The following is an 11,570-nucleotide window of genomic DNA, read 5'->3' as shown; positions in this document are numbered from 1 at the left end:
AGAAGATTCCCAACCCATCCCTATGGATGTGACTATGTCTATGCCTAATAAACTTCCTAAAATTAGACCTATACCTCCTCATCATGATGGACTTGGTATCCTTCCTAAACCAAACATTCTTCCTTTATATGGAGCAGTTCCTCCTCCTTCCTTTTATAGAGAGAAGAGACCTTCTTCTTCTCCTATTATCCAGCCTAAGAGACCACAACCTAAACACCCAAGTGATAAGGATGAGAACATTCCTCCTCCTCAATCTTCTCCACTTCCTACTAAGACTAGACGAAATCGTTCTGCACGTGAACGTCGACGAAAGAGTCATCTTAGAGCTCAGGCAGCTGCTTCTCACACTTTACAATCTCCAAAAACACCTTCAACAAGCATTATTCCATTTTCTCCAAAATCTCCTAAACATAAGATACATGATGATCTTGATCTTGTGCGAGTTAAAGATCCTATTTTTATAAATCTTGATGATGATATAGATGAAAATGTTATTCATGATGAATATGAACTTGTTGATATTGATAACCATTTATCTAACGAATTTTCTAAAGCACTTATCTTAGCTCCTAGACAAGAACAACGTGGCTTGGAACATGAACATAGCCCTTGTTTGGACCTTGTGATAGCTCCATCTGCTGTGTTGGATGTTCCTCCTCTAGCGTGTTCCCTGCCTTCCCAAAAAATTGATCAGCAAGATCGGGGAGTAGATGACGTGCTAGACTAGTTTCATTAGCATAGTAGATTCTCTCCTCTCTTTCTTTTGTTACTTCCTCTATGTGTTATTCTCATTCTTCTATTTGTTGTCCTTAGTATGGTCTACTTGAGGACTATGCAAAGCATTGAGATCTCTTTCAGTCTCTCTCATGTTGACTCAAAAGACACATGTGTTCCCTTCTTCTAGGTGACCTTGCTTGATTGGGGAATGAAGAACAATTATGCATACATACATATGATATACATGACTTATCATACAGCATACTGACCCCGAGGAAAGCGAAGTCACCTTGTGCTTTGTGTTTTGTGTCTATTATCCTTGGGTTTATCTCACACTTGGGGGCTAAATCTTTGTGATAACGTGCTCCTTTCCTTCTCATTTCTTATATGTATCACTATGTTAAGGCAATCACCCCCGTTGAGGCATGTGTGATCACTTTAATGTAGGGGGGCATACATCCCTGTCTATCCCTTCAGGATACTTGAAAATTTCTTGGCGAACTTAGCTTTGGCTTGAAAATTTTTGGTATTTCTCTTGCATGACTCATAGTGAGGGAACCTTACTACTGACAGTCATGGTTCTCCCTTGTCATCTTCCCTTTTACTTTGTCAATCAAAGTCGTAAGATCCTTAGTCCACTGGGGGCTTGGTGTGTCTTGCCTCCTTGATGTGGTGAAAGTTTTTCAATGTTGTTTCCTTGTACTTTACCGAAAGTATGAGCGTACGCTTATACTCCCGCTAAAGTGGGGGCTAAATGTAGCGTCCTAAAATTGCGACACTTGCAATTTCGACTGCATTTAGGTCTTCACGATGGTGACGCAACACCGAACCTAAATGGAGACCCCGAAACTTGTCCACGACATCAAAAACTGCATTTTTCCAGCACCCTGGCCTAATCCTCCTTGCACCCTGCTGTCCTGGGAGGTGGGACCAGAGTGCCTAGCGCCCTAGTGCCCCAAGACCATGGCACCCAGCGCCCTGGTCCCTAGCCCTATTTTGGGCCCGGTCTCCTATGGGACTTCGGGTCTTTTTGTTTGCAAATTGGAAAATAACATTTCCTGGTCAGCCTAAGGTCGGGAAAATCAGTCTATCAACCCTAATTGGCAAGTATATAAACTACATTTTCCTCTCTCATTTCTGGAGGATGAGAAAAGGTGGAAACGATACTCAAACATTCAAGCATTCAAGCATTCAAGCATTCCTTCAAACAAATGATCATTCTAAGTCTCCATTCAAGGCTAAGTGTTGCATTCAAGACAAGGATTCAACCATTGAAGAGGAGATCACATATTACAACATACAACATACAACATACAACATACAACAACATCTATACCTTCGCATATAAGGATACAAACATCCTTACAACAAGGTATTAGTACTTGTTTTACATTAAATTTACAGCATTTCTCATTTCTTGGTTAATTCCAAAAAATCGGGGTTTGACCTAAGGGCAAACCCCTAATCCCTAACCCCCCAATCGTCTTCACTTTTCTATGTGTAGGTTGCAGGTACACGGCTGAAATTGAAGATCTGGAATCCTTGTGCAGAGACGAACAGATCCCCCTTCGTTTCGCGGATTTTTCGGAGGACAGTGTGCACGCCGGGCGCCATCGTCCTGTCAACTTTTGGTCAAATTTGCAGGACAGTGCCGTATCGACATTTTACTGCTAATTCCAGGTCCGCAGCTTCATCCTACATCCCTATCTCAATTTATAAGCAAATCTTTCTCACTTTCTATGCATTCCTAGCTTAATCATTCTATCCACAATCTTTACAAAAGAGGGTAGCCTTGCTGTCTTAACCCTTGAAACTCATTTAGAATCCAATCTTGCATTGTGTGGGATTGGATCTTGTGGGTTTCAACCCCTCTTTTGAATGTAAAGTCTCCCCTAAGTGAAAACCGTCAACCCTAGTGACCTCCCTTCTCTCTCCTTGGAGTTGGAAGAGGGGAGAGCAACTAGGGTTCGATTTTTTCCGCTTTACACCTAGTGACTGGTCTGATCGTAGCTTTGCATTTGCATTTATCTTGAATTTAGCTTGCATTTCATTCTTGCATGGGATCCCACAAGCTCATCTTTTCTAAGGTTAAATCTATCACAAGAATCATCAAAGCATCATCATAAGTGTATACACAATTAGACTGATGACTCATCTCTCTCTAGATATTGTCGACCCAATGAAAATATTATGTTACCCCCTCAACAAAACCAACATCAGCATATCTGAATCTTCCTGAAACCTGATATCAACAAAATGTTAGTTCTTTATCCAATCAACCTTATCAATTCTATCAATCGATCACATCAAATCTATTATATCATGTCATGTACAGGATGTATCTTTCTTGGATCCAGACTTTCTCATCAAGTCTTATATAGGATATATTGTTCTTGAAACTAGATGCTTTAATCATCTTTGTCTTATACAGGAGGTGTCATTCCTGAAACTAGCCTAAATCTCGATCTTATGAATCTAATCAATCAAGCTTTATTGATCATCACATCGACAACCCCATCATCATGATCAAATAACTCGCACTTTCATCAACCAGAGTTGTAGAAATCAAATCATTTCTAATTGGGGCATCAATTTCATAACAATTCACACACTCCAAAAGTTAATGATCTTAATTTATCTCTTGAGGGGGCATCATCGTACCGCAAGTTATCAATCAATGTCTGGGACATCCTATCAAACCAATATCACATCAAAATCATCAAAATGACATTATTCTTTGAATCAACGTGTCATCACACCTCGCTTCAAAGAGGGGTAAAATGTATACACCTAAAAATGATCCGAAGATAATTAATTAAATAAGAAATTATTTAATTAATCCCCCTTCCTAATTTAATTGAATTCATTAGCAATTTGATTAGATTATCCCTTTCATCTACTTATTAATAAATCTATGGATTTATTTAATAGGTTCATTCAATATTTCCCTTTGATTAATTAATTCAAATTAATTAATCCTCCCCCCATCTAATTCATTTCTTCTAATCTCTTAATTAATTAAAACAAATCAATTTATGAGTGGTTGAAAATTCATTAGTCTTTTCCTATTATTTAAATTTGTAAATTCAAATTACCCACATGCCTCCTAATCTCTAACCACCTAGCCTAACCATCCCTCTAACCTAACCAATTCCACCTAACCTTGTGTTTAAGTAACCCTATCCTATCTTGCATATCATATCCTCTTTATCCTAACCTCCTATGGTGTGTATATTCTTCCCTTGAGACACATGGTACTTTGGCCACATGTCTCCTCTCTAGGACACTTTCCCTCTTATGAGCAAGGCTCCTTGACACTTGTAACCCCAGAGTTGACAAGTGTCCCTTCCTCCAACATCTTCTCCAACCTCCTCCAATTTCACCCTTGATATCTTCAGGCTCAATCTTGACCATTGATTCCTACCACCTCACCCCTAGCCTTGAAAATCCTATAAATATCCCCCATTTTGGAGCACAAAGGATCCCATCTCATATCAATTTAGGAATTGTTACTATAGGCATATCCATTCTATCATATAATTTTAGCATTTTTATTATCGGCAATTGCATCTTAGATCTAGTTTAATTTGATCTTTTCTAGCATAATTATTTAATCATGTAGCTTAATCAATCTCTTTTCTAGCTTAATTGTATAATCATCATAGCTTAAATCATGCATATCATTAGCTTAAATAGTCTCTTGGATCAATTTAGCATAATCAATCTCATCTAGCTTGCATATCATTATCATTTCAAATCCTCCGTCTAGGTGTAGTCAAGTCACTGGATTGCTTATCTAGATCTAAGAGAAAATCCATACTCGCATCTCTTAGGAGGTGATAGGTCATTTTGTCATTGTTTATCTTTCATTTTCTTTTAATTTTCTAACTATTCTTACTGCTCGAGCGCTCTTACACCAAATATGATCGGGACTAAGTGATCTGCCAAAGTTGTGGGATGTAATAAAAAATACATCGGTAGGGGAGTGTTCTACCTCAGAGGGAAGTGTCTACATGAGTAGATGCAGATGAAGTAGAAGAGATAATGTCAGCTTAAGTAATGCAAACATTGGTGAGAATCCAATGCCCCAAAAAACTAAGGATTACTTCACCAGGTTCATCCACGGAGGGTACATCAGGGCCTAAGATCGGGATGAAAGGCGTAGTTGATGGAAAACAAGTTAATATTCCTTTACTACCCTTTGTTGGTCCTGAGGGATGGAGTAGGGATAAGTTAGCCTGCTTCATCTTGTTTGTGGTTCAAGGTACGAAGGTGACCCCGAAAAAGCAGGGTTAGAATGGGATAGAGAAAATACCTCGAGCCGATGTCCGATGAATTATAGCATGTTTCCACGCTGGGTAACCTACGTCATACTTGAAGGAAAATCTCAAACGACCCTTCAACAAATGGGTACCTGTACCTGAAATTAACACAAGTAGGTAGGTAGAGAATACATAGGGGCACGTGACAACTCTCTCTGTGGAACTTGACAAAAAAAGCTTTGTAACTTTAGGAGAAGGGGTGCCTCCTTGTACAAAGGAGGTCACGGTGACTAGGCCCGGGTGACTATTTACCAAAAACATAGGTCTCTGCAAAGTTGTAAGATGATGTATGGGGGCTGACGCGTACCCAATGCCGGAACGTTAAGGAAGTTGGTGACTTGATGACAAGAAAGCTAGCGACTAAAGCCCTGTTGAATGATGATTGTAACTATAATGGTCCCAAGGTAGCTAAATTCCTTGTTAGGTAAGTTTTGACCTGCACGAAAGGCATAATAAACTGGGTATTGTCTCAGAGAGAGACTCGGTGAAATAGACATGTCTGTGAAGATGCAGACTACCTGCACCTGAATAGAAAGACCCTATGAAGCTTTATTGTTCCCTTGGATTGACTTTGGGCTCTTGCTGTGCAGCTTAGGTGGAAGGCGAAGAAGGCCCTCTTTCGGGGGTGCATGAGCCATTAATGGGATAACAATATAGAAGAGCCAGAAGTCTAACCTTGTGACTGAACCTACTGTCCAAGGGATAGCCTTAGGTAGATAGTTTCTATGAGGCGTAGGTCTCCCAAAAGGTAATTGAGGCATTGAAAGTTTTTCTCAAGCCGATCGAAAATCAATCCTCGAGTGTAAAGGTAGAAGGGAGCTTGACTGCAAGACCAACCCATCGAGTAGGGATGAAAGTTTGCCCTAGTGATCCGATAGTGCTGAGTGGAAGGGTCATCACTTAATGGATAAAAGTTACTCTAGGGATAGTAGGCTAATCTTCCCCAAGAGTTCACATCGATTGAAGGTTTGGCACCTTGATGTCATCTCTTCGTCACCTGGGGTGGTAGTATATTCCAAGGGTTGGGTTTTTCACCCATTAAAGTGGTACGTGAGCTAGGTTCAGAACATCATGAGATATTTCAATCGATATCCAATGTAGGCATTAGAGCATTGAGAGGACTTTTCCTTAGTACAAGAGGATAGAGAAGGACACACCTCTGGTGTACTAGTTATCATGCCGTCAATTGACAGTGGGTAGCCAAGTGCAGAGCGTATAATTATTGAACACCTCTAAGTAAGAATCCCACCTCAAGATGAGTGCTCTCATAAGGTCATGGTGAGACGAACTATTTAGTAGATGATAGGTGTCAAGTGGAAGTGTAGTGATGCATACAGCCAAGGCATCCCAAGAGACTGAAAGATTTGAAACTTGTTACTACATGACTCGATTGATCTAATCAAGTACATAGAGTACGTTTTGATATAACATTTTACCGTAGATGTGATAAAGAATAAAAAATGATTAATAAAGGGAATCGAGTCTTTCCGTCTCCTAATCAATATGTAAAAAATGATTCCTTTTCTTTCCAAAAAATAAGCTGAAAAAATCCAAGAATTTTTTATTTCATAGCTCCATTCGTATCATTTAGAAATACCTCTAACAAGTATTTTAAAAATAGTTTCAGTTCCAACATAGATATTATTCAAACTTCTTCAACTTTCCTAAAATAAAATTTATATTTAAATTTCTACATGTTTTAAATTTTAAAATATTGGTTACCAAAAATTGCAAAGATAAATATTGAAGAGGGACAAGTGTTCCAACAAGTGTACCAAAAATGTTTACCTAAAAATGTGAAAACAAAAAATATTTGAAAGATAAATGCTAAAATCATCCTCAACATTTTATGTAGTGTTCATTTAATCATAGAAATTGACAAATAATAAATAAAAATAATGCATTTTACCCTAGAAACCTTTCTTGTATGATGAGGGTGGATTTTATAAAAAATGATAACGTGGTTGCTCAAACCAATAGCACAACATTGTAGTTTTCCCTAAAGAATCTATTTATAAAGATGTAGGATGCTTGATCAATAATGGAGATCTAATAAGATATCAAGAATCAAGATCGAGTTTTTAAAGTGATTATGAGGTAAATGGTGGAGGATAATTAGGATTTTAAAATGATTTTGAGGGATAGTTATATAGTGGTTATGAAATGAGTCGAGAGGAATAAAATAATTTTTAGTTCTTTTATATTTATTTTGGTGCTTATGTGGGGACTTTTAATCAATTTTATTTGTTGGATTTTATGTGGATGGGAACATTAAATTGGAATTGGGATTTCAGAATTTGTATTCGGACCTAGGGAAAATGGATTAGAACTTAACGAAAATTAGGAATAATTAGGATGTATAATAGGATGAAGACCTAACAATGAATTAATTATATTTAAGAAATAATCAATATTAAAATAATTGATAGTTGTCTATTGTGATATTTATTGTGTAATATCTTTGTAAAACATCAATAATGCATGGAAATATCTTCAAGGTTGTTTCGTTCTTATTATATCAACAGTTTGTTTTTAAAGTGACACACTCATAAAATTCTTGAAAACTAGTAATATCATGTAAATGTATTATCAAATGACTAAAACATAAATGTTTATGTCCATTGTAACTATAGACACCTAAAAATGTCTCATTGATCATGTACTAATTATTCCTCTAATTGATTAAATAATTCTTTAATTATTTAATTAAGTTAATTAATCTTATTCTTCTAATTTCATATTTCCTCATCATCTTACTAATTATTCTATTTCTTATTCTTTCATGATTTAATCATTTTAATTATTTTCTAAATATTAATTAAATATTTATTATTTAATTAATTTTGATTAATTCCCCAATTTAAATAATCTTTATTATTTAAATAAATTAATTCTCAATTTCTATCAACCATTTTCTAAATATTAACTGAATATTTATTATTTAATTAATTATAATTTAATCCCTTAATTCAAATAATCTTTATTGTTTAATTAAAGTCCATTTCTAGCATAATTAAATAGTTTCTTTAAATTATTTAATTAACTAATTAATTCTTCCATTCCCAAATCCCCAAATTCTAATTTCATTTATTTTCATATTCTTCTAATTTCTTCCAAATTCAAGTACATGTGCATGATTTCAAAAACCAAATTAAAAATCAAAGTCAAGTTCTAAATATATTCAAATACTAAATTGAATTAAAAAAAATTCAATTATTTGAATAAATTTCATTCAAAGATTAAATTGAAAATATAATTCAAAGTGCAAGTACATGCTAAATTAATTAATTCAATCAATTAATTAATTAAATCATTTATCTTTCCAGTCTCTATTTCCATCTTCTAGTTCCCTTTGTCATCTTCTTTATTTCCTCCAATCATTCTTTTTCTTCTTTCAGTTAGCTTTTTCTCAATCAATTGACTCAATTAATCGATTCAATCTATTCTATTTCACCTCTAAATCAGCAGTTCAACTATCAATCAGCATGTGAGCTCACCTGAGTTCCACCTCTTGATCATTATGTTCCACTTTTCAATCAATCTTCTCCAAAAATCTATAAATTGAGCATTCAATCTCCATTTTCACTCCTCTTCAATCTTGGACAATTTATTGTAGATCACAAACTTTGAATCTTTGTGTCAATTTTAGGTTGCTATTATAATATCTAAGAGTCGTCATACCATAGAGAGAAGAAGGACAATGGAAGCCAGGATGCATAATAGGGAGTTTTATATTGCTTAGTTTAATTCCATTTTGCATTTATTCCATTGGTTTTATGTTTGAATTGCTTAGATAGTTAAGGATTCATGATCATCCTTATTTCCTATTTGGCAGTGGTGTATTTGAGCATGCTACATTTTGGTGAACCCAAAGTGAAGAACAACTAATTTACCTTCTCTGTTTTCTATGTAATTTTTGCAGATTGTACAATTTATTTCATTTTTTATAGATTTGCATGGATTTTGAGAATAGATTTTTATTCACACAATTTCATAGACAACATTACACATTCAACCAGATAGGGTCACATAATTGCCCTTTCTAGATCACGCATTCACAGGGAAAATTTTTGTTTGATTGTTTCTATTGTCATATCCTTTATGTTCTCTGATATGTTTAATTTTGTCTAAAATTGAGTAAATCTAGAAACAGATTATTTTGCATGATATTATTATCATTTTATGGCTTGAAAGGTACAATTTAGGATTTTAGGTGCTAGAAGGACAAAGGAACAAAGAAGACAGGCCAAACACTATCAAAAGGTCCTCCAAGCAGAAAAGCCTATACAAGATTGGGAAGATCAACCAACCTTTGATAGATATGATAGCTTAGTTCTCTCATATCAAGTTAAATATGATCTAATTAATATTGAATGGATGATGAGAGATTTAGCTAGGGCCTCACAATTGGTTTTGCAGGTTTCTGATCGGGTTTAGTTTACTTTTTTTTTTTGTGTTATCTGCCTTTCTACCATGCAATCATTCTATTTTAATTATGCAATCGATCTGTTATTGTCAAACATCCTATCTCTTAGGATTATGCATTCATTATGTTATGTTCATGCATTGGCTCTGTCAATGTCATGCAATCATGCATGTATTGTCACGCATTCATTTCTGTCAATTTTTAATTTTCTATTTTTTGTTGATTTGATTTTACTGCTAATCATTTGTTTGCAGCCTGTGGTGAATTTACAGAAAGGAGCAGATTAATATTAGATCAATTACACTCGTAATCTCACACTTCATATTTTGGTGCTTAAAATCAACAATGGTTAAAATGGACATGCATGCACATTCTCACACTTCATATGTTGGTGCTTAAAATTAACACTGGTTAAAATTGACATGCACGTATAACACTTTTATTTGGGCTTAAAATCAACAATGGTTAAAATTGACATGCATGCCATCATATTTCAAGTTGGTGTTTAAAATGGACATGTACATGCGTTTTCAACACCTCAATTTGGGCTATAAAATGAACGTGAATCAGACTACACTAGATTAAATCACATTTGGTTTTCTTAAGGTAAACATTTTTTATCATGTTTGGGGTGGACCTACTGTTGCATTAACTAACTTTCCACCCACCTTCGGGGTCTTGGGAGAAAGGAAGGAGGTCACAACGACATCCAATTTTATTTTATTCCACGTAGCGAGGGGTATCTTTGACAGGGGATTTCATCACCCCACAGAGGTATTTCAAATTGGGAAGTGCTGGGGATATCATCTCTCGTAGCGTACTCTCGAGCAAGTTTTTTGAGCCGCTATATAAATATAGTGGTCAAGTGGCTAGATTTTTGAGTTAATTTGACATATGTGGGGGCCTTCCCTGTACTGATAAGCTCAACTAAAGTCTTAAGCGGCTTGCTCTGAGAATTCATCATTGGATCAGGACCCCTCGAAACCTTACAATAAGAACCAACTTAGTATCCCAAAAACCCTACATTCAGTGATTCTGAGAGTGTGCATCATACCCCATAGATACCCTTCATGTACCTTACACTATGATACAAGAATCCCTCGGCTATAAGATCTTTGGATCTTCAAGATAAGAGAGACTGGCATACTTGAGAAGTGTGTCATGGAGTGGAGCCAGTGCTGCCAGACTCTATCTGTTCGTTTTGTTTCAGAATTTCATAAGGGCCTCATTTGAAGGGTTTCCAATTTCTAGCCTAAGCTTAGCTTCTATGTCTTTAGATGTATCATTGTATCAGACCAGTATTGAGTCATTCATTTGGGCTATTTCAGGCCCTATCCTGCCTATCTCTGAATTCTCTGAGATTGTTTGAAAAAATAGTTCAGTCAGTTATATCTACCTCCAAACAATTGTTCTCGGACTTGGAAAAACCACAAAACTTGTCCTACACAAAAAATTACTGAAAACGAAGTCCATTTTGAAACATTAGATAGTCCTGCAAACTCAAAGTTTTACACACATGTGACCATAGGAAGTCCTTACATAGTCCTCATTTACATCCCTATTATCATCCTAAGTCCTTGCAAAGTCTTCATTTATAGTCCTCATTATCATCCTAATTCCTTACATAGTCTTCATTATTGTCCTAAGTCCTTGCATAGTCCTTGCATAGTCCTTATATAGTTTTCATTATCATCCTCATATATGTCCTTGTCTAGACCTCATATATGTCTGTCTTAGTTCATCGTCATTTGCATAATCATCCTAGAAAGTCATACCCCAAAAATCCAAAACACAATCAGAGGATCAATCACACTCAACCTCAACTCAAACAAGCTGGGCAAGTTCAATCAAACATTGTCATATTCAAAGAAATAGAGAAAATATCTTACATGTTGTGATCCTAGGTCCAAACAAGAAAACATCATGGATTGGCATTATACATTTCATAGGGAAGGTGGAGGATTCATCCCTTCCATTCCTATTTCATCACCATCCATAGAAATCTTAGCTCAATAAATCAAAACTTTGCAACAACAAGTGACTGACATGACTAGTCCTAACAACCATAGGGGTTGGTTAGAAAAAATGATGACAGAAGTAATGGC

This window comes from Cryptomeria japonica, chromosome 8, assembly GCF_030272615.1.
Source record: "Cryptomeria japonica chromosome 8, Sugi_1.0, whole genome shotgun sequence".
Classification (NCBI taxonomy): Eukaryota; Viridiplantae; Streptophyta; class Pinopsida; order Cupressales; family Cupressaceae; genus Cryptomeria; species Cryptomeria japonica.
Note: the sequence above shows the minus strand (reverse complement) of the source record.